Consider the following 22,504-nt stretch of genomic DNA (forward strand, 5'->3'; position numbering starts at 1 on the left):
AAGAGCCGTTTCTGAAGAAGAGAAAGAATAATACGCCTAGTAATTCTGACATTTACCAAATTCTATTTGTATTAAATACAAATATTTGTTAAATATTACATCACTAGATCTGGCTTGGGAAGCCCTGTATTTGTTGGAGGTCCAGGTGTGTATTTGTTTATCTACGTTTGTAGGATAAACTGTCATCTATCTGAGGTGTGGCCTTACCCAATGTTTCTGGGCATCTGTCAGATAACAAAATTATAACTTAAAGGCCATAATGCTATGAAATGTCATCTCATTCTGTTATTAAAATTTTCAAAGAAGAAAAAGGGAGGATCAGAAAATGGGAGTGTTCAGGATAACACAACTGGAATGGCCAAACTCCTACTTTCTCAATGTCTAGTAAAAGGCATTTTACCCCATGGCATTAAAGGGTTGAACAGCCTCCTTTTCTGCCTTCAGAGAATAAAGTGTGCTTTCACCAGACTCCCAAGGTGTGGTTACCACCTACAATCAAGCCCCCATTCTGCCACTTGACATTTCTGAGGTCCCAGGCAAAGTGATTAACTTTCCTAAATAACCTATCTTCTCATATGTAAAATAAGGACAATCATAATGCCTATCTTATAAGAGTTGTTCTGAGAATTCCAGGAGTTAGCAAACGTAAAGCCTTGAGAAGACACCCTGCCCACAGTATGCATCGTGAAAATGTGAGCTCACTCTTTCTCTTATTTCTACCTAGGTAAAGTCCCCACTGAAGTTGTCTTGAAGAGTGAAAGTGACCATTACAAAGATTACATGAGCAGGACTTTGCCTGCTCTCTCCCATAATTCTGTTCCCTGCCCAACACAATTCTATGATTGACACATGATCAAGGGACCCAACAGAGAGAATTTTATCAGGGAAGACCGAAGACATTGGTTGGCACATTTGCTATTTTTCCTGTGAGTTTTCTCTTCTTACCTTTCTCAGTAGCCTTCCAATTTGACATAAAATGGAAACCTCATGTGGCCTCTGTGAAATGGCATACTGAGCTGGATTATTATTGTTCACCTTGGACTTGGGAGAAATGATGGGAGTATGCTTTTCGTGATTTGGCTTGAAAAGAGACATTCTTTCATATGTTAAGACAATATTCTTAGATTCCTATTTTATTAAGAGTTTTTAAAAATTTTTGGAATGAATAATGAATTTTACCTAGTCCTTTTTTTTTTAGTAGCTACTAAGTTGATTGATAATTCAGGCTGTCACCTTTGATCCACTGATGGGATAACTAGGATAATGGATTTTCTAAAGTTTTAATTATGTTTGCGTTACTTAACAAACCCTGAATTATTCACTGATTTTTTTTCCTTTTTGTATACAGCTGAATTTAATGTACTAGTATTTTATTCCAAAATGTGGCATATATATTCATAAGCAAGATGGATCTTTGCCTGGGTTGTATTTCTCAGGTTTTGGCATGGGAGTTATGCTACAGATGCAAAATAAAGCTATATTTTCCTGTGTTCTGGGCAGTTAAATATCACGGAAATAATACACCCCTTAACAATGTGAAAGTTCATCTGCGAAATGGTCTAAGTCTAGCATCTCTTTGGAAATAGTCCATGAGCAACTTTTAAAATTGTATTACTAGCTTATTGATTGATACAAGCTTCCTGCTCCTTCTTGAGTCAATTCTAGTCATTTGTATTCTCCCAGGAATTTATTCATTCATCCAGATTCCCAAAAACTTTGGCATAGAATTGACACATGAAAACTTAATCTCCTCCAAATCTTAGGTTTATCTAATTTCTCATTTTCAAGGTGATTATTTTTCTTTAAATTGCTAAGCCACAGTTTTGTAAAAAAAAAAAGAAAAAAATCGATGAATTCAATTATTGATCAGTCTCTCATTTAAGGTAGAAATAATAATAACATGTATAGTTTGGCAGACATTAGACTGTATTAATATTGTAATAATTTATATAATTATGTATTCTGACTACATATACGTATATATATAAAATCTTATATAAGAACCCATAAAATAATTTTGAAGATTTCAGGAGTAAATTTCAGGGAAAAACAAACAGAATAAAAGGGAGGCAATAAAAATTGTGCTATGAGCAAATGCTATATGTTAGGGAAAATTTGAGATGTAAACATGCATTTATTGAATATTTATCATGTTTTGAAAACTTTCTAGGCACTTTCTGACAGAAATATTTAAACATTATTATGCTTTACCCACCATAGTGCTTTGCACATGTGAGCAAACTAGGGTGTGCATTTAAAAAATAAAGTAAATTAATGAATGAAAAAAACAAAAAGAGGGAAAGAATAGAATAGCCCTGCTAAGCATTGTAAGTACTTAAAGCTTTTCTCTCATGGAAAGCATTAATTCAGCAGCCAGACAAAAACATAAGTCTTCCTTCTCAGGGTGTATCTTCATTATTCTAAAATTTACAATTCAAGAATTTTTGCTGATGAAAAGAACACAGGATGAATTACTGCAAAAATATCTGTTATAATTTCAAAGCAACATTTGTTAGAGAAGTAAGTCTGGTAAAATTAGGATCCTGACATAAGTAGCTCTTGAGACATATTCAGAAGCCTCTTTTCTGAATATGCACCAGCAGAAATGAATTGCACTGGAACTACCCTAGGTAAAGCCCTCCACACAAAATGAGGAAGCCACCAGTGATGCCAGACTCTTCCTTCCATGACCAGTGTTTTCACTTTAATTCCACGTAGCTGTGAAGTCCATGATAGCAGAGAATATCAGAACTCCACTGGTAACTACTTGTAATCATGGATAAGCCATTATTCCCTCCTATAGCTCTGTTTCATTATTAAAAATTATAGGGGTTATACTATTCTGCCTATAATTTTCTTTCCAGTTCTAACATCAAATGAGTTTTTGAATCAAATTGCACAAAACATTTCAGCTCTAATGCAATGAGAGGTCTCTGTCAGGAAAATCCTCCAGGAAGCATTCCCCAAAACCCCCATTCAAAAATAACCTTGATATCCTCTGTCTTTCCATCATAATTGTCATAATTATAACCCAGCAGCACTAAAGAGGTGGTGGGATGTTTCAAGCTTAATTGCATGGAGTAAATACTTAAAAGATTTATACTGATTAAACTTGTCTCTAATTTGAAACATCTTTTCTAATCTCTTCCTTATAAAGGTATCTCCTATAGCCATAAGAACTCACAACCCACAGTAAGCAGTGGGAGCCTTTATCAAAAGAGGCTTAAGAGGAATGAAAAACAAAGCAAAATGAAATAGACGAAAGTAAAACAAAACAAATTCCTTAATTGAACAACCTCATTCAACAATCTATTCTGCTTCTTGTCACCCTGAGAACCCTGTGACATCTGGTACTTGTGCTGGAGGTCTTGAATCATTTCTGGATGAACATGAATATCCTAAGCTATTTAGCAAGTGTGTGCATCCATGTGGACACCTGCACTCACACCCACGATACAGCTTAGTTCAACTTACATCCTCTCCTAGAGCCTCTATGCACATATCATATACGCACACAAAGCATATAACAAAATGCCATCAACTTACATATCTGGGCTCAGTAATAGATGGACCTTCTCACCTCTTATCATATGTTAAGGGAGAAAGAAGAATGTAAGACACATGGGTTTGAAACATCCATAAATCCAAACTTTTTTGCAACAAAATGGGGTATCTGTTAGAGTTCAGTCTATTTCTGTTTGAGCAGCCTCTTTTTAGTCTTCTGTAGCAATTCTGAGTTGGGCTTTAGATGGACTCTATGTGGTATAGCCCAACAAAACAAACTTTACTATTAACTTATTACCTACTTCTGCATATGATATTACTAAATTCATCTCATAGATTTCTCATAAGTGTCTCTGATATATACAGCCCATGATTGATTCCCACATCTGATTTTTTACTCTAATAGTGCCTGGCACCTAGTTCATATTCAAATAATGTTACTTGACTAGAATGAATAGCCTTTAACTTGTGACATTCATGGTTTCTTAATAATTTAGTAGATGCATTTTTCCTTCTCATTTATAAGTTTCCTCTCCAGCAAGTTAGTAACATATTACCTAAACATATTTTAGGTAGTATGTTGTTGAGAAGGTGGAAGTTCTTGCAGCAAGTCCGTTTTCAATAGAAGTTATCCTTTGTAAAATGAATTTATGATTTATTCTACAATTTTGTATTTTCACATCTTTGGATTCCTTAACATGAGAGTATATAACCATAGCTGAAGTTACCTGTCACATAAACAGTTTTGTGTTGCTCCATTGACATCCCAGCTGTCTATATGTTGAATGTAAGGGATGCCAGTAAAGTGGGTAGCTGGGAATCAGCCACATGCATTACGTTGTCTCCTGAAAGGTCGAGCAGCACCATTTAAATTTCAGTGAGCAATTTTCACCTTATCTATGGAAGTATGCTGAGATGGTGTATTAGTCTGTTTCCACACTGCTGATAAAGATGTAACCAAGACTGGGTAATTTATAAAGAAAAAGAATTTTAATGGACTCACACGTGGCTGGGGAGGCCTCACAATCATGGCAGAAGGCAAGGGAAGAACAAAGGCACGCCTTATATGGCAGCAGGCAAAAAGAGAATGAGAGCCAAGTGAAAAGGGAAACCCCTTACAAACATCATCAGGTCTTGTGAGACTTACTACCACGAGAACGGTATGGTGGAAACTGCCCCCATGATTCAATTATCTCCCACCAGGTCCCTCCCATAACACATGGGAATTATGGGAGCTACAATTCAAGAAAAGATTTGGGTGGGGACAGGGGACACAGCCAAACCATATGAGACAGTGATTTGGTGGGACTAAAGTCACAATCATTATTGCCTTTAAGTAACGAATAATATATAATACATTTCACCCTTCCAAGATGTTAGAGCATTTTATTTTTATTTTAATCAGTGCAGAGTGCAGTTAGAAAATCTGTCAAAATTATTTTATTGACTATGATTATATAGTGAACAACTCAAATTATTGCAGCATTTAGAAAGAAAAAACAGGAGGTTTAAAGGGATGAATAGCAGTTTATAAAACATAGAAGGGCAGCATAACCTCAGCAAGTACATGCAAATGTTTTCAATCCTGCATTTTATACCAGGAACTCAAGTTTTATGCATTATGTTTTTATATATTATGTATTATGTTTTATGTATTAATTCTTTGAACAAAACCAATGATTTGCCTAAAAACTAAAACTGGCTTTCCAAATTGAATTGTAGAGTGTGTTGCTTTTCTTTGTGTTAGACCAGAGACTTAAAACTAAAACTGTCTTACTAAGAGAAAGGGTGAAATGTGATTTAAAAACTGAGTATTTGTTCCTACCTTATTCACTCACTCACACATTCATTCATTCATTCATTCATTCATGCATTCAAGTCACAGGATCATCTCCAATGTGCAGGGCCCTGTGTTAAATGCCAGGGATAGAAAGTAAGAAAAAGGAGCGTGTGGCTACGCTCATGGAGGGAGCCAGAAAATCAGCACTTACATAAATAAACAAAATGCTGTCAGCTTGTGATAAAGGGTACAAAGAAACTAAGCAGTGTAGGGTGATAGATGCAGTGATCTACTTAGATACTGTGGCACAGGAAGACTTTCTGAGGAGGTGACATTTGTCCTGAAGAAGGAGAAGGGGAGACGTGAGCACCCTTTCTGGATATCTCATCAAATGATCTGAGGATCTCATTGGCCATCACAGACAGTAGATCATACATGACAAACATGGATATGTAAAGATATATCATAACCGTTTAACATCCTCACCACCAAAACAGTAAGCTGGTGGGGTGGATGAATATGTTAATTAGCTTGATTGACTCTTTTGTATAGTGTATACATAGATCAAAACATTACATTGTACTTCATACATATACATAATTATTATATGATAATTTTTAAAAATTAGTAAAAAAAAAAAAAAAAAAGAGTCCATCTTGAATATGTAACAACCCCAAATACAGAAAGGACACTAGAAAGTGCACTCAGATAAAACAGAGGGCAGGATGTTAACTGGTAGCATTGGTTGTTGATAAAGCAATCCAAGCTGTTAAAAAATGGTACTTGCTGGCAGAGACAGATAGGAGCAAAGGATGCCAGAGGGAAGCACTGATTCTCTACGCTTCCCCCTGACAACTCAGCAAGGCCACACAGCATGGCTCCTTCCAATTACAGTTAAGATAGCCAGTTAAAAGTTTGTAGCAGACTTCTGCTGTTTTTTGCAACTCTGTTTCCCCTCATTTTCATTTCAGTAATTGCACTCCTTTTACCTTTTAGGAAACTTTCTTTTCCCTGTGGTGTGCCAGATTGGTGAGGATGTGAATCACTGTGCCCTGCCTGACCTTTCCAAGCCAGGCTAAGGCTCTGATGTTGGGGTTTGAATCTTGAGCAGAGAATCTGAGATGAAAAGTCATAGCTGGAGTTCCTTCCCTCCAGCATCAGCACCATGATGTGACTGTTACCAATTCCTGGTGCACGAAGCTAGAGAGTAGCCCTGGTTTCTACCTTTTTTCTGACCTAATCTTCATTCCAGGATTTCTGTCAGTCCTATTAACCACCGAAATCCTGCCAATAAATTGCTCTTTTGTTTAAATTATTGAGAGTTGGCCTCTATTGCCTGCAACCAAAATCTCTCATTCTTACACTTCTCAACAGAGCAAACTGCTATGCATCCTTCAGCTGCAAGGGATTGAAAGCTATCAACAACCGTACAAGTGGAGAAGCAGATGCTTCCCTAGCTGAGCCTCAGGTAAGAACCCAGACCTGGCCAACACATTAATGGCAGCTTTGTGAAACCCTAAGTTGATCTCTCTAGGTTATGCCTGGACTTCTGATCCACAGAAAGAGTGAGATAATAAATGTGTGTTGTTTTGAGCTGCTGAGTTTGTGGTATTTTGTTATATAAACAGAGATAGAGGAACGAGTTAACAATACTATGATCATACAATGAATCAATTATGGAATGTAGAATTTTCCATGCTATAAATAACTTTGTTTCTGCAAAATATCAATGGCTTCACAAAAGGAAACAAGGGCATCATTAAAATAAAAAAGAGAGAGAAAGAGACAATTAGAATTATAACCAAATGCATTGGGTCAAATTTGTATGGATGCTGATTCAAACAAACCAATTGTAAGAGAGATATTTTGAGAGAATTGGAGAATTTAAATATGGACTTTATGGAATTTAAATATTAAGTGATATAAAAGTAGTATTGCTTCTTTTATTAGGTATAATATGATATGGTAATTATGGTAAAAATAATCTCTATTACCAACACATACTGAAGTAATTCTGGGTACAATAATATGTAGAGATTTGCTTTAAAATGATTCAGAAAAATACAGTGATAATTGATATTGGGTGATGAGTACCTGGGAGTTCATTATACTATCCTCTCTACTTTTCTGTATGGTTGGAAGTTTCCATTTCAAAAGTTAAAAAAATAAAACACAGGAACATTTCTTGAACAATGTAACAGAGTAAATAAAATAAATGAAGGAAATCAAAAATGAAGGAAATATACCTGAAAGAAGACTGAGAGTAGACAATATATCCACTTAAATATGTATAGATGAGTAGAATTGTCTTATCAAAATTGATTGATCTTTTATATGTTTAAAGCAATGATCTATATTGTAAAATGAAGGAAGGAAAAGGAAAACACAAAAAGAAAAAAGGAAGGAAGGAAGGATGCAGACAGAAAGAAGAAAGAAAGGAGATCAATGACTGATATTTTAAATTTTCTCCTAAAATTTAAAAAGCAGAATTCTTGAGGTTGAACACAGAGCCTATGTCTTCCATAAAATAAAACCAAAGGACAATTACTTTATTATTGATTGTGAGCTCTATATTTAGCTATAAGTGTGTCTATATTTAAGTTAAAGTATATATGTGTGTTATGTGTGTGTTTACATATAAATTTATAAGAGGTGAAACTAAATGGCCAATACCCTTTAATATTGTCAAGGCCACGAAAGGAAAGAAACACTGAGGAACTCTTCCAGACTAGAGAAGAAATGAAAAGTAAATGAAATGTGGGATCCTAGATTGGATCCTGGAAAACAGCAGTAGTGGGACAATACTAAGTTTTTACAGTTGGAAAAATTTGAAAGAAGTCTGTAGATTAATGAATAGTAGCATATCAAAGCTAACTTCCTGGTTTCAATAATTGTACTGTGATTATGAGAAATTTGTTATCATTTAGGTAAGCAGGGTGAAGAGTATACAGGAATTATTTGTAATATTTTGGCAACTTTTGTAACATGAATTGTATAAAAATGAAAACATAACAAAAAAAAAGAATTTGAAAATTTGAAAGATTTGTTTAAAGAGAGAAAAGAGAATAATATTAAAAAAGATTTACCAATGAACAAATCCAAATGGCCAAATGTTGGGCACTGAAATTCAACACACAACACCAAATAAGATAGTACTGGCTTAGAAAAATAAAATACTTCAGTGTAAATTTTTTGTTTTGTTTTTGTTTCTGTTTTGAGATGGAGTCTCACTCTGTCATCCAGACTGGAGTGCAGTGGTGCAATCTCGGCTCACTGCAACCTCTGCCTCCCCGGTTCAAGAGATTCTCCTGCCTCGGCTTCCCAAGTAGCTGAGATTACAGGTGCCCACCACAATGCCCAGCTAATTTTTGTATTTTTAGTACAGACGGGGTTTCACCACGTTGGCCAGCTGGTCGCAGACTCCCAACCTTTAGTGATCTGCCCATCTTGGCCTCCTAAAGTGCTAGGATTACAGGCGTGAGCCACCGCACCCGGGCAACTTAGGTGTAAATTAAATAAAATATGTGCAAGGCTTATACTCTAAAAACCACCAAATGTTGATGAAATAAATATAAATATATGTAAATAAATGAGGAGATGAAGATGCCCATGAATTGGAAGATTTGATGGAGTGAAGATGTCAATTGCCCCCAAAATGATGTACATATTTCCTATGCAAATCTCAACAAAATTTTGTTTAAATACAGACAAGATTATTATAAAATTTATGTGAAAAGGCAAAGGAACATGTATAGCTAAAATAATTTTTGGAAAGGGAGAAAAAAGTAGGAGAAATTGGTCTATCCAATTTCAAGATGTATTATATTAATATAACTACAGTAACTACAGTAACCAACACTGTATGCTATGGGAAAAGGGATAGACACATAGGACAATGGAGTACAACACAGAACTCAGAAACAGATCCACACAAGTATTTCCAACTGATTTTTTACAAAGGTGCAAAGGCAATTCAATGGAGGAAGGATAACTTTTTAAACAAATAATGCTGGAGCAACTGGACAACCATAAGTGAAAAAATTGAACTTCGACCTAAACTTCACACCTTGTGCAAAAAATTAACTCAAATGGATCATAGATCTAAATGTAAAATGTAAAACAATAAAAATTTATTTAAAAACAGGATAACATTTTCAGGATTTAGTGCTAGGCAGACTTTTTAGATTTGACACCAAAAGTACGACCCATAAGAGGTGAAATTGATAAACTGGATTTCATCAACATTAAAATCTTTTGCTCAGTAAAAGGCCCTGTTAAGTAGACAAAAAGACAAGCTACAGGGTGGGAGGAAATATTTGCGAACCATATATATGTTAAAGGAATAGTATCTAGAATTCTAAAAAACTCAACAGTTAAAAAACAGAAAAGGAGCAGAAGACCCAAAGGGACATTTCACTGAAGAGGATATGCAAACGGCAATAAGCACAAGAAAAAATGTTCCATGTCATTAGCCATTAGGGCAATTCACACTAAAATTATAAGGAGATAGCACTGAACATTTATCAGACTGGCTAAAATAAAAAATAATGACAACAACAAATGCTGGCAAGGAGAAATTAGATCACTTGTACATTGCTGATGAGAGTTTCAAATGGTACAACTACTCCTGAAAATAGTTTTGCAGTTTCTTAATAAACTAAATATGTAACTACCATACAACCCAGCAATTGCATTCTGGGGCATTTATTCTCCAAAAATGTACATTCTTGCAAAAATCTGTACACAAATACTCATAACAGCTGTATTCTTTTTTGTTTGTTTTTGAGACGGAGTGTTGCTCTGTCTGGAGTGCAGTGGCGTGATCTCGGTTCACTGCAAGCTCCGCCTCCTGGGTTCACGCCATTCTCCTGCCTCAGCCTCCCGAGTAGCTGGGACTACAGGCGCCCGCCACCCACACCCGGCTAAATTTTTGTGTGTGTGTATTTTTAGTAGAGACGGGGTTTCACCGTGTTAGCCAGGATGGTCTCGATCTCCTGACCTTGCGATCTGCCTGCCTCAGCCTCCCATAGTGCTGGGATTACAGACGTGAGACGCTGCGTCTGGCCGACAGCTTTATTCTTAACAGCCAAAAACCATAAGCAACTCAGATGTCCTTTGGTAGGCAAATGTTTACCAAACTGTGGTGCCTCCCTACCAAGAAACACAACTCAGCAATAAAAAGCAACAAATTATCAACAAGCACAATTACTTGGAAGAATCTCTAGAGAACTATGCTGAGTAAAAAGGACCAACCTCGAGAAGTTGCATACTCATTTATGTAACATTCTTGAAATGAAAAAATTATTGAAATGGGGAACAGAGTAGTGGTTGCCAAGGTCTAAGGAGGGAGAAGTGGGAGGGAAGTAGGTGTGACAACTACAAATGAACACCACGAGAAACATTTTCTGTGATGGAGTGTTCTGCATCTTGACTGCATTAATGTCAACATCTGGGTTGTAATGTTGTAGTATACTTTTGCAATGTTGCCATTGGTGGAAACTGGGCTAACAGTACCTGTGATTTGTCTGTATTATTTCTTACAACTGCATGTGAATCTACAATTATCTCAAAATTAAAAGTTTAATTAAAAATTGCAATAAAATTACTGTGCACACATTCCCAATGCATCACTTTTGCTCCCAGGTATATGCTAAAGAGAAGTCAATGATAATATCCAACATGAAAAACATACAAGGATGTTCATAACACCTTTATTCATAAGAGCACCAAAGTGGAAACCCCCAATGCCCATCAACAGAAGACACGAGAAACAAATTGTGACATTTCCTAACAATGTAATATTACACAGCAATGAAAAAGGACAAACTACTGCTAAATGTGCCAAAATATATGAATATCCCTAAGATAATGGTGAATTCTAAGTGCCAAACACAACTGAGTACATGCTATATGAGTCCACTTTGGAAAAGCTCAAGAACAGGCAAACCGATTATAGAAAGAAGTCAGAACAGTGGTTACTGCTAGAAAGAGAGTTATTGATTGGGAAGAGGCACAAAGCCTATATCTTCACCTGAGTAGTGGTGAAACATGTGTATATAAACATAAAAATTCAAATAACGGTGCCTTTAATATCTTTGCCTTTCATGCATTTAAACTAATAAGAAAAATACCAAATCTTTAAGAATAAAATGAAACAGATCAAAAATACTGTGCTAGCCAAATAACAAACTTTGACAGCTTGTAGCCTAAGTCTGTAACCTGCAGTCTAGAAAAACTTTTCAATTCAGTTTAGAAATATCACAAAATATGAGAATCAGTTGGATACCAAGAATTAGATTAGAAACATGGCCATCAAGCTTCCATCCAGCTGTAGATCTCAGGGAAGCATGAAACCAGCACCTCAGTGAACAGATGTTGGGGCTAAGAACAATTACCCTCTCTGCAGTAAGCTCTACCATGAGATAAATAATGGCACCTATGGAGAAACTACAAAACAAAAATAAAAACAGAGCAGTAAAAGGAAAAGCAGAATTCATTCATGCTAAAGACTTAAGAGAAAGTCTCTGAATGTGATTCCTTTTTTTTTTTTAACTTTTGTTTTAAGTTCAGGGGTACAAGCGCAGATATGTTACATAGGTCAACTTGTGTCATGGGAGTTGGTTGTATGGATTATTTCATCACCCAGGTATTAAGCCTAGTACCCACGAGTTGTTTTCCTGATCCTCTCCCTCCTCGCACCCTCCAGCCTCCACCCTCCAAAAGGCCCCAGCATGTGTTGTTTCCCTCGTATGTCCATGTGTACTCATTATTTACATGATTCTTTACTTGAACTAGAATGGAAAAAAAAAAAGCTTCCTGAATAGCATCAGAAAACCTTGACTTCTGTGAAAGAACAGAACTTCTAAAGAAAGACAACAAAGTTAAAAAGCGGTGAAAAACATTGAAAAAAAATCAAGCTGGATCCTGTAAGAAATTAATCCCAGAAAAATAAATATGTAAGAGGAAGCCATAAATACATCATTAGCACTGATAGAGTATAAATGATGCTAAGGTCACTGCAATCGTTGATACAGAAGACAATTTTAACTGCTCTCCCAGAATTCAGAGAAAGGACAAAGCAAATGAAATGGTAAGACAAAAAAATGGAGGACAAAAGAAACAAAAGCAACAGCAACCAACAAAAAGTATAGACTCAATGTATAATTATAGTTGGTATTAAGGAAGAAACCAGGGCATTGTAAAGAAGCAACAAACACGTAATTGCAGAGAGTACATCAAGAAAAATACATGAACCAAAAAAGTCCAATTCTGTTTTATGCAGACAGAAAGTATTATACTTGTACCAGACAGAATTGAGAAACATAGATGCACACCTAAATATATACTCACAGAATATTTGAATAAGATGGATTTGTTTAAAAAAATAAAAATCTTTTTCTTAAGAGCTGCCAGAAAGAAATTATAGGCTATCTAAAAAGGAAGCCAATTCCACTAAAAGACAAGGCTGCAACAGCTGCAGGATTCTGAAGGGAAAAGGTTGTGTCTCAAGAATTTTATGCATAGCTAAGTTTCTTTCCATATGTGAAGACAACAGAATGATATTATTAGATATATGAGGGCTCACCTTGAAAAAACTATTCTTGGAGACGTATCTTCACTGACAAAAAAAAAAAAAAAATTAATGAAAACCCAACACAAGGATCTTGCTGGAATGGTAGAAGCCAGCACCTATCCTGAGCGGTGGTCAAGAGACCCACTCCCAATGTACCAGGAAAGTCTGAGAAGATAAATCACCCTAAAGTCCCAAAACCAATTGAATTGGCTATGTCTCTTCCACTCAAAATTGGTGAGGATACATACCCCCTGGCCTAGTGATAAAGTTTTTTTTGTCTTGAGATGGGGTCTTGCTCTGTTGCCCCAGCTGGAGTGCATCACATAGCTCACTCTATCCCACCTCAGCACCCACTCCAAGTAGTTGAGACTACAGGCCAGCACCACCATGCCTGGCTAACTTTTTGTAGTTTTTTGTTTTTGTAGAGATGGGTCTTGCTGTGTTGCACAGGCTGGTCTCAAACTCCTGGCCTCAAGTCATCCTCCTGCCTAAGCTTCTCAAAATGCTGAGACTACGAATATGTGCCACCGTGCCTGGCTAAGGCTTTAAATAGACAATTTCATTGTGAATTATTATTTCTCATTATCATAATAATTCTATGGTTGAACAAAAAATAGCCCTTAAATTAAGCCTTTTCCTCAGATCCAGAGGTTAATTAAGTATGATTATAAATGTACCCAAAGCAGAATCTAATCCTATACACAGGAATGAAATTTAGTAAAATGTTAATCTAGTTATGATTACTTCACAGAAACAAAATAACATTGCTTTCCAAATATTTTACATATTTATTGTAGAAAAATCAAGGAATATAGATAAGAATAATAATCTAACCAAAACTCCAACTCTCAAAGATTATAACAGTTTCAGCTTGAAAGTATTCTTCCAGATTTTTGCCTCTGTATGTCTCTATGTAAATATTCAGAAAAAAAAAATTTTTTTTTTTGAGACAGAGTTTCGCTCTTGTTGCCCAGGCTGCAGTGCGATGGCACAGTCTTGGCTCACCGCAACCTCCGCCTCCGGCGTTCAAGTGATTCTCCTGCCTCAGCCTCCCGAGTAGCTGGATTACAGGCATGCACCACCACGTCCAGCTAATTTTTTGTATTTTTAGTAGACACAGGGTTTCTCCATGTTTGTCAGGCTGATCTCGAACTCCCGACCTCAGGTGATCCGCCCACCTTGGCCTCCTAAAGTGCTGGGATTACAGGCCATGTAATCCCACCATGCCTGGCCAGAAATAAATGTTGTAAAACATAGGCTTATACATATAGGCATACCTACATACACATATAAAAACTGCATTTGTCCCTAACAATACAATTTAAACAACCTTATGTATCAATACATACACTTCTGTAACATTATCTTTGCAACATAGTATTACATTGGGCAGTGGTAACATCATTGCTAAGTTAAAATCTAAGTTTTCTTTTTTCCAATTTACACGACTATAAATAATACCATAATAAATAACCTTACAACCCTGTGCATATCTCTGAAATAGACCCTAGTATACGTTAATAAGAACTTAATCGTATGGTAAAGAAAGATCATAAATCACTGAAGAAGCAATTTTTTATGTGACAAATGTGTGGAAAAATAACTACTTGGGGGAAAAAGCCTCTGAAGATTCTTGCTGTATTCTATAGACCACTCATACTTCAGATCCTTTAAAAGATTATAAGTGAAAGAGAGAGAAAATCAGCAGAAAATCTCGCCAAATAGTGACCTAATCTATGGGCAGGAAATGCTTTCTGACACATGTAAAAAATAAAAAATATCACAAAAATTACCCATTAATTTGACATCTGACAGTAATTTGACAAATAATTTTAAAAGTCCGATGTGTTAAATTATTAACATAATTTTACAAGGAAACAATAAACAGAGTAACTGGTTGTGGTGGCTTATATCTGTAATCCCAGCACTTAGGGAGGCCGAGATGGATGGATCACTTGAACCCAGGAGTTAGAGACCAGCCTGGGCAACATGGCGAGACCTCTATCTCTACAAAAAAATACAAACATGAGTGGGTGTGGTGGTAGTTCACCTGCAGTTCTAGCTACTTCGGAGGCTGAAGTGGGAGGATGGCTTGAGCCTGAGAAGTGGAGGTTGCAATCAGCCAAGATTATCCCACTGTACTCCATCCTGGGCGACAGAGCCAGACCTTGTCTCAAAAAAACGAAAAAAAAAAAAAAAGAAAAAGAAAAAGAAAGAAAAAGATAAGCAGAAAGAGTACTATTTGTGATATCTGGCTGATCCTCTTTATGTATAAAGGAGATTTACAAATCAGCAGAAAGATAGACATTTCCAGATTTCCCATAGAATAATGGTGGTGGCTTAATATTCTTTTTAAGAGATGGGATCTCACTAAGTTGCCCAGGTTGTGGCTACCACAGGTGTGATCATAATGCAGCCTCTAGACTCCAGGGCTCAAGTGGCCCTGCTGCCTCAGTGCATACAGTGGTGTTCACATGCAGTCCCAGCACAAACAGCTGAAACTACATGCACACACTACTGTACCTGACTAGTGGCTACTTAAATATCTTTTCTCACATTTAAAAAAAAAAAAAGAACAAGAACAAGAAGAAGCCAACATTGAGAACAAATAATCATGCAGAGTCAATTTCTGCAGCATGGCTACAAGACAGAGACTACTAAAGATTTCAGTTGACATGAAGTTGGAAAATAAACACCTGAAAGCAGCAGAGGCCACTCTAGAGCCTAACCTGAGTTGAACAAATACAATATTCAACCAGGGATCCCCAGAAGAAGACAGCCATACCTGCGTAGGACAACTTTGCAAACAGCTTTGACATCTGGTGGCTCTGAGCCCAGGCTAAATGAAGCAAAATGTTGGCAATTATTGAATCTAGGCAATGGGTATATAGTTGATCATTATATTTTCTTTCAGCTTTTCTCTATGTTGGAAATTTTTCCAACATAGGCAGGTGGATCACGAGGTCAGGAGTTCGAGATCAGCCTGGTCAATATGGTGAAATCTCATCTCTAATAAAAATACAAAAATTTGCCAGATGTGGTGGCATGTACCTGTAGTCCCACCTATTCAGGAGGCTGAGGCAGAAGAATCACTCAAACCCGTGAGGCAGAGGTTGCAGTGAGCCAAGATCATGCCACTGTACTCCAGCCTGGGCGACACAGTGAGACTCCGTCTCAAAATAAAAAAGAAAAATACAACTAGATTATTTAAAATAAATGTTCAATCTTTATGTGTATCAAGGAAATGCAGGTTAAAACATGATGGTTTTTTTTGCCAGCAGTTATTGTATTTATGAATGCAATAATAATATTCAGGTGTAGAAAGGCTGGCCCTCTTAGGTGAGTGAGGTTAGGAATGCGAATTGGTCAAATCTTGCTGAAAAGCAATTTAACAAATTGGGAAAACCTCACTGAAAATAAATTTAGAACAATATTTCCAAAAAATTATTTAAATTCATAACTATTGATTACATAATTTCACCCCAGGTTAAAGTTATAATCATAGATTTGAAAGAAGAATGTGTAAAAAATTCATCCTTATTTATAATAAATTTGCAAACATTCCAGATGTTCAAGAGTAAGATAATTATTTTTAAATTATGATATTTTCCATATGGTAGTTTCCATACGGTTTTTGGAAATCAAAAGCATATTTTCAAATGGTTTTGATTACATGAGAAAATGCTATTGCTAAAGTGTTGAATGAAAAAGAGCAAAATAGATTATGACAATCTATATATATGATCTTAATGTGATTATCTAAACATGATGGATTTGCAGATAAATTTTATATATTTTTCCGTATATATAAAAGTGCTTTATTATAATCATACATTATCATTATAAATGAAAACTAAAGTTAATACATCTCTTAATTTGCATAATCCTGCTTAATTTGTTATAGCAAACTTCATGTGGGCATCATTCTAGAATCATTTTACATTAATCTTTTTGTTCTATTATCAATTCCCCAATTAAAGAATCTCAACAGGCATTGTTAAAAAGATATATTTATGCAAGAGAACCCAATTGACAGCTTCCAGAAGATCCTCTGCCCATATGAGCAGCCTGGATGATCAAAGGCTCCTAGCCTGTGACACTCTAACAGCTGCTGCTTCTCCAAGTGAGTATGATTCTGTGTGTAATGAATATCAGGTTCCCGCTAATCAAGGATTTTTTTGAAAACCTTGCTTGACAGAGAGAACTACATTCACCCCTCCAACAGCCCCATCCCAAGAGCCACAAAAGTCTTAACTAATTCCAGCACCAACCCTGGGGAAAGGGAGGAGGTAACAGAAGCAGAAACAGGGAAATTCCCAAAGATACCCTGAGGTTCCAGCTCTTCAGACAGGCTAATGAGGAGGAATAATAAGTGAAGACTGTGAACAATTAAATAACAGATTGCTTCTCACAACTATTTGCTCCAAACTAATCACATTTTCTTTCAATTTCTTTTTTGGCTCTAATTTACTAATGCTAATCCTTAAAAATACAACCCTTGTCTCCGGTGTTAAGAAATAGTTAAACTGATGTGGCTGCCTCTTGGTTCCAAGCTGGAGTAGGTACGCTACAAGGAAGAATTCTAGTCGGAGGTTCTGTGCAGTGGTGAAGTCAGTGGAGCAGGGCGGGCAGGAGAAGAGGGGTGTGCGGCACTGATCTCCCAGTACCCCATTAGAACCAAGGAAAAGGCTGGGTGCAGTGGCTCACGCCTGTAATCCCAGCACTTTGGGAGGACAAGGAGGGCAGATCACAAGGTCAGGAGTTCGAGACCAGCCTGACCAACATGGTGAAACCCCATCTCTGCTAAAAATACCAAAGGAAAAAAAAAAGCCAGGCATGGTGGTGTGCACCTGTAATCCCAGCTACTCAGGAGGCTGAGGCAGGAGAATTGCTTGAACCGGGGAGGTGGAGGTTGCAGTGAGCCAAGATCATGCCACTGCACTCCAGCCTGGGTGACAGAGCGAGATTCTGTCTCAAAAAACAAAAACAAAAACAAACAACCCCATCAAAAAGTGAGCAAAAGATATGAACAGACACTTCTCAAAAGAAGACATTTATGCAGCCAAAAAACACATGAAAAAATACTCATCATCACTGGCCATCAGAGAAATGCAAATCAAAACCACAATGAGATACCATCTCACACCAGTTAGAATGGCGATCATTAAAAAGTCAGGAAACAACAGATGCTGGAGAGGATGTGGAGAAATAGGAACACTTTTACACTGTTGGTGGGACTGTAAACTAGTCCAACCATTGTGGAAGTCAGTGTGGCAATTCCTCAGGGATCTAGAACTAGAAATACCATTTGACCCAGCAATCCCATTACTGGGTATATACCCGAAGGATTAGAAATCATGCTGCTATAAAGACACATGCACACCTATGTTTATTGTGGCACTATTCACAATAGCAAAGACTTGGAACCAACCCAAATGTCCAACAATGATAGACTGGATTAAGAAAATATGGCACATATACACCATGGAATACTATGCAGCCATAAAAAAGATGGGTTCATGTCCTTTGTAGGGACATGGATGAAACTGGAAGCCATCATTCTGAGCCAACTATCACAAGGACAAAAAAACCAAATACCACATGTTCTCACTCATAGGTGGGAATTGAACAATGAGAACACATGGACGCAGGAAGGGGAACATCACACACTGGGAACTGTTGTGGGGTGGGGGGAGTGGGGAGGGATAGCATTAGGAGATATACCTAATGCTAAATGACGAGTTAATGGGTGCAGCACACCAACATGGCACATGTATACATATGTAACAAACCTGCACGTTGTGCACATGTACCCTAAAACTTAAAGTATAATAATAATAAAATTTAAAAAAATAAAAAACAAGGAAAACAGGAACTGCAACTCCAAATGAACTTTGCCTGCATAAGATAAACATACAATTCTTTTCCTCCTCCTCATCACCCTCCTTCTTCCTTAAAAATGTATTTTGCATAGCTCTTTTGTTTCACAGAGGCACCCTGCTACTGGCAATAGTTACTAAGAAACATGGGATTCCTGGGTAAAAATAATTATTTCAGGTCCGCTGTTGGTGAGCTATTGGTTGCTACTTAGGAGTAGTTATACCATAAATCTCATTTTGAACCTCTTTTGGCAAGTACTATCCATGAAAACTATGCTTCTAAAGGAGGAAATTCCTTTACCTTCCTTAACTGAAATTAACTTTGAATGCCAAAAAGTTCAAATGGAGATTTTCTCAAAGTTGATGACAAGCTAACCTATGTTATCCAATCTCCCCCACCCTTAAGCCAGGTTTTCTGAACATGGCTCTTCATTTTCCTGATGTGTGGACCCACAGGGTTTACTTAAATATATAAGATTCTAATACACCATGGTCATAAGCTGCTCTGATTTCTGAGTTTCTGATTTTTGTAGATTTTCTTCCCCCTTTGTGTTCAATTTCTCTTCCTTCAGTGTACCTGCCTCTAAAGGCAGTTTCCTTGTCTCTACCTACATTTCAGCTATCAAACAATCAGAGCGAGAAAGGACCTTAGCGATTCCCTAGTCCTGTGTCCCATTTTCCTCCCATCTAAAGGGGCGCTGTAAACATAGCATTTGTTAGATATCCAGGGGATCTGAATTCTGTCTTTGGTAAGCCACCCTGCCCCATGAGGTCTCTGTGAGTAATAGATGGAAATCAAACCCAGTTCCTTTTGTTTTTACCCATTGCAACTTTAGCCCAAAGAAGTAGCCTTTTCCTGACCAATAGCATGGGCATCCATGCGAGGTAAAGTTGTCTCCTTAACTCTTCCCCATGCCCACTCAGCAAGTAGGAGGAATACTGGTCTCAAAAGCCAAGCTCCAGGATATATTCCTGGTTTTGTTTCTAGTGGCTGGAATCACTGGGCACCAGAAGGTCAGAGGGAGTTCATTCTTTCTTTCCCCTTCTACACCCAGGTTGCCCACGTAGGAATCAGACCTGATACCCACTACTTCAGATACCCCAGGGCCATTTCCCTCCTGTGCTCTCTTCTCTGACATTCCTGCCCCACTACGGACTTCTGTGGTGCTGAGGTCCAGGCTAGCACAGGATTTTCTCTTGCTCTGTCTCTTTCTACATTCATCTCCTCCGGGACTGTTTAGGGAGTGGAGGTGGATGGGCATTTTCAAATGAAAAGAAGGAAGACAGCCTTAAATCTCTAGACTTAGCCACACAGTCCAGTCTCAATCTACCAGAGTCAAACATCATTATTTAGGTTTTTAAGCACAGCTAACAGGCAGCTACATAGTGTTTTTTTGGTTTTTTTGTTTGTTTGTTTGTTTGTTTTTTGATTTTTTCCCCTGGTTTCTTTTCTGGGTCTTGTGCCACATGGGTCTCACCTATTTTCAATGGTGGGATGGTGGTAACATTTCATAATTCTGCTATCCTATCATGATGTCCAACACTGGAAGTGGTTATCTAAAATCCTTAACAAGCGGTAGGGTTTTAGCAGCTCTAGTGGATATATTCAGGAGATGGAGGAGGAAGTCTCCTACACGGGAAAAGTCACCAGTGTTTAGAACTAGAAGGACAACCCCTTATGTATGGCACTCAGTACCCTGGTATTTGCAGATAGAATGTTTTATTTTGAGAATGACAGTTTTGTCAAAATTTTGAATGACAAATTTCATGAACAACAAATTTCTATAAGAGAAGGAAATTCTCACATTAAAATGATCAGAAATGTAGTACGTGGAATTTTTAACCTTTGGACTTTTATTGCTGGACACTGTTAGGCAGTGCTAAGTTAACAGCCCTGCATAGAGTTCTCCTTTCTGTCCGGATCCAGGAAGGAATCCATTAAATTTGTCCCCAGCCTCTCCCAGTCAGCAGCATCCTGGGCTTGCAAGTTAGCACTGACCTGTTCATTAGATAGGTCCACACAGGGTTCAAGCCACACAGTCATGGATTTCCTCAATGGCAAAGTAATGCTAATATAACTATTGGGAATCAAGTTATTGAGTGTGCTCACTTGTCAAATGCAGGGGTCAGCAAACTTTCTGTAAAAGGTCAGGTAATAAAAATTTTAAGCTTTGTGATCCAGACGAACTACTCAACTCTGCAGTTGGCCAGAAAGCAACCATCGATGATGTGTAAATGAGTGGCATGGCTAGATTTGACTCAGGGCCTCAGGTTGTGGCTTTCCCCGACCCATGTCTAATTAGAGTTGCTGCCAGTTACAATGACAGTGCAAACTAGTGTGTCATTCTCTCTTCTTTCTCTTTAAATAAAGCAGAAAAGTGAACTATCAATCTTTCCCACTTTTTCCTTCCACATGACTCAAAAGGTAAGACAGAAAGCCCACGCCCACATAGAATGGACCTCTTTGGTCCATTTGCTCGTTTATTGATTCAGTTCTTCTGCGTTGCAAGCAACTTGCAGCACTCTTTTAGGTCCTGGGGATACAGTGATCAGCAAAACAGGTGTCCCTTGCAGAGTTTGTGTTATAGAAGAGGCCAACATTAAACCAGCAATTCCACAAATCTCTGAATAATTTTAAGTCACCATTTCTGTATGTGACTGGAAAGAGAAGAATGAGGATATATGACAAAGTGTTCAAGGGTCACATAATCCATGCTACAGTCATGGAAGGCATTCTGGGTAGTGGCATTTACATGATGAGAAGATTATGCTCAGAATTGCAAGTTTAAAATACATTATTTCTATAATCAATAATACTATAAATGTAATTTTATTCTCTTCCATTTTCTCATTTTATTTAGAAATAGATGAGGCTGCCAGAGGGATTTTGACAAGGTAAAGACATTACCCAAATGTAATTGTGGTTTCAAATATGTGATATAGACAAGTTCTTAATATTAATTACATCAATCTCAGATTCTGTCAAGCTATCAGAAATCAACAGCTTTTAGAATAGGTTGTAATAATGTTTGAACTATATTCCAAATCATTATGGCCACAATAATCCATTTCATTTAATAACAGAATCTTTGAGGACATAACATCAGCTTAATGATTCTAAGCATTCCGCTCTCTTCCATTTCTTCATTCATAGTAAGGACGTTTCTAAGTATAAAGACACACACACACACACACACACGCACAGGCACACACACACAATAAGTTTTAGTATTTAGTTACATTAAAATATAAAGTCTGTATATTAAAAAAGACAAAATCATTAAAGACAAGCAAAATTGGAAAAAGGTATAGGCTAGGAGAGGCTATATCTTCACTATATAAGAGCTGATGCAATTAGTAAAACGTTTAGAAGTATCCCAACAGATGGTTGGAAAAAGAGATAAGGAGTAATCTATCTGACACGTGTTATGTATTTGATAAATATTTTTGAGTGGATAAGTGAAAAAATAATTGACAAAATAAGAAATAAAAATGATCAGTAAAATATGGAAAAAGTTTCAATCTAACCAGATATTTAAGAAATACAAAGCAACAAAGTGCAATTTTTCATCTGGTGACAAAAGTTAAAAATTATGATAATGCCTACTGTATATGTTGCTAGTGCCCAAGAATATTTGAACCCCTTTTACAATGGAACTTGTATCAAAAGTTCCAAAAATTGGCAAACTCTTTGACCCAACAATTACAAATGAAGGGATTTGGGGCTGATTTTAAGGGAAAAATGGATGTGTAGTTTAAAATACATTT

The 22,504-nt window shown here is 37.1% G+C and overlaps 1 long non-coding RNA gene across 1 annotated transcript in view; it reads left to right on the plus strand.

Annotated features, from left to right (window-relative positions):
• The window catches only part of LOC112134320 (uncharacterized), a 427,542-nt gene that overhangs the window by 348,700 nt on the left and 56,338 nt on the right, over positions 1-22,504 (plus strand). The window contains exon 4 of the long non-coding RNA XR_002915759.2: positions 6,659-6,752. This is a non-coding gene — a long non-coding RNA (uncharacterized LOC112134320). The remainder of the gene's footprint in view (positions 1-6,658; positions 6,753-22,504) is intronic.

This window comes from Pongo abelii, chromosome 6 (genome assembly GCF_028885655.2).
Source record: "Pongo abelii isolate AG06213 chromosome 6, NHGRI_mPonAbe1-v2.0_pri, whole genome shotgun sequence".
Lineage (NCBI taxonomy): Eukaryota > Metazoa > Chordata > Mammalia > Primates > Hominidae > Pongo > Pongo abelii.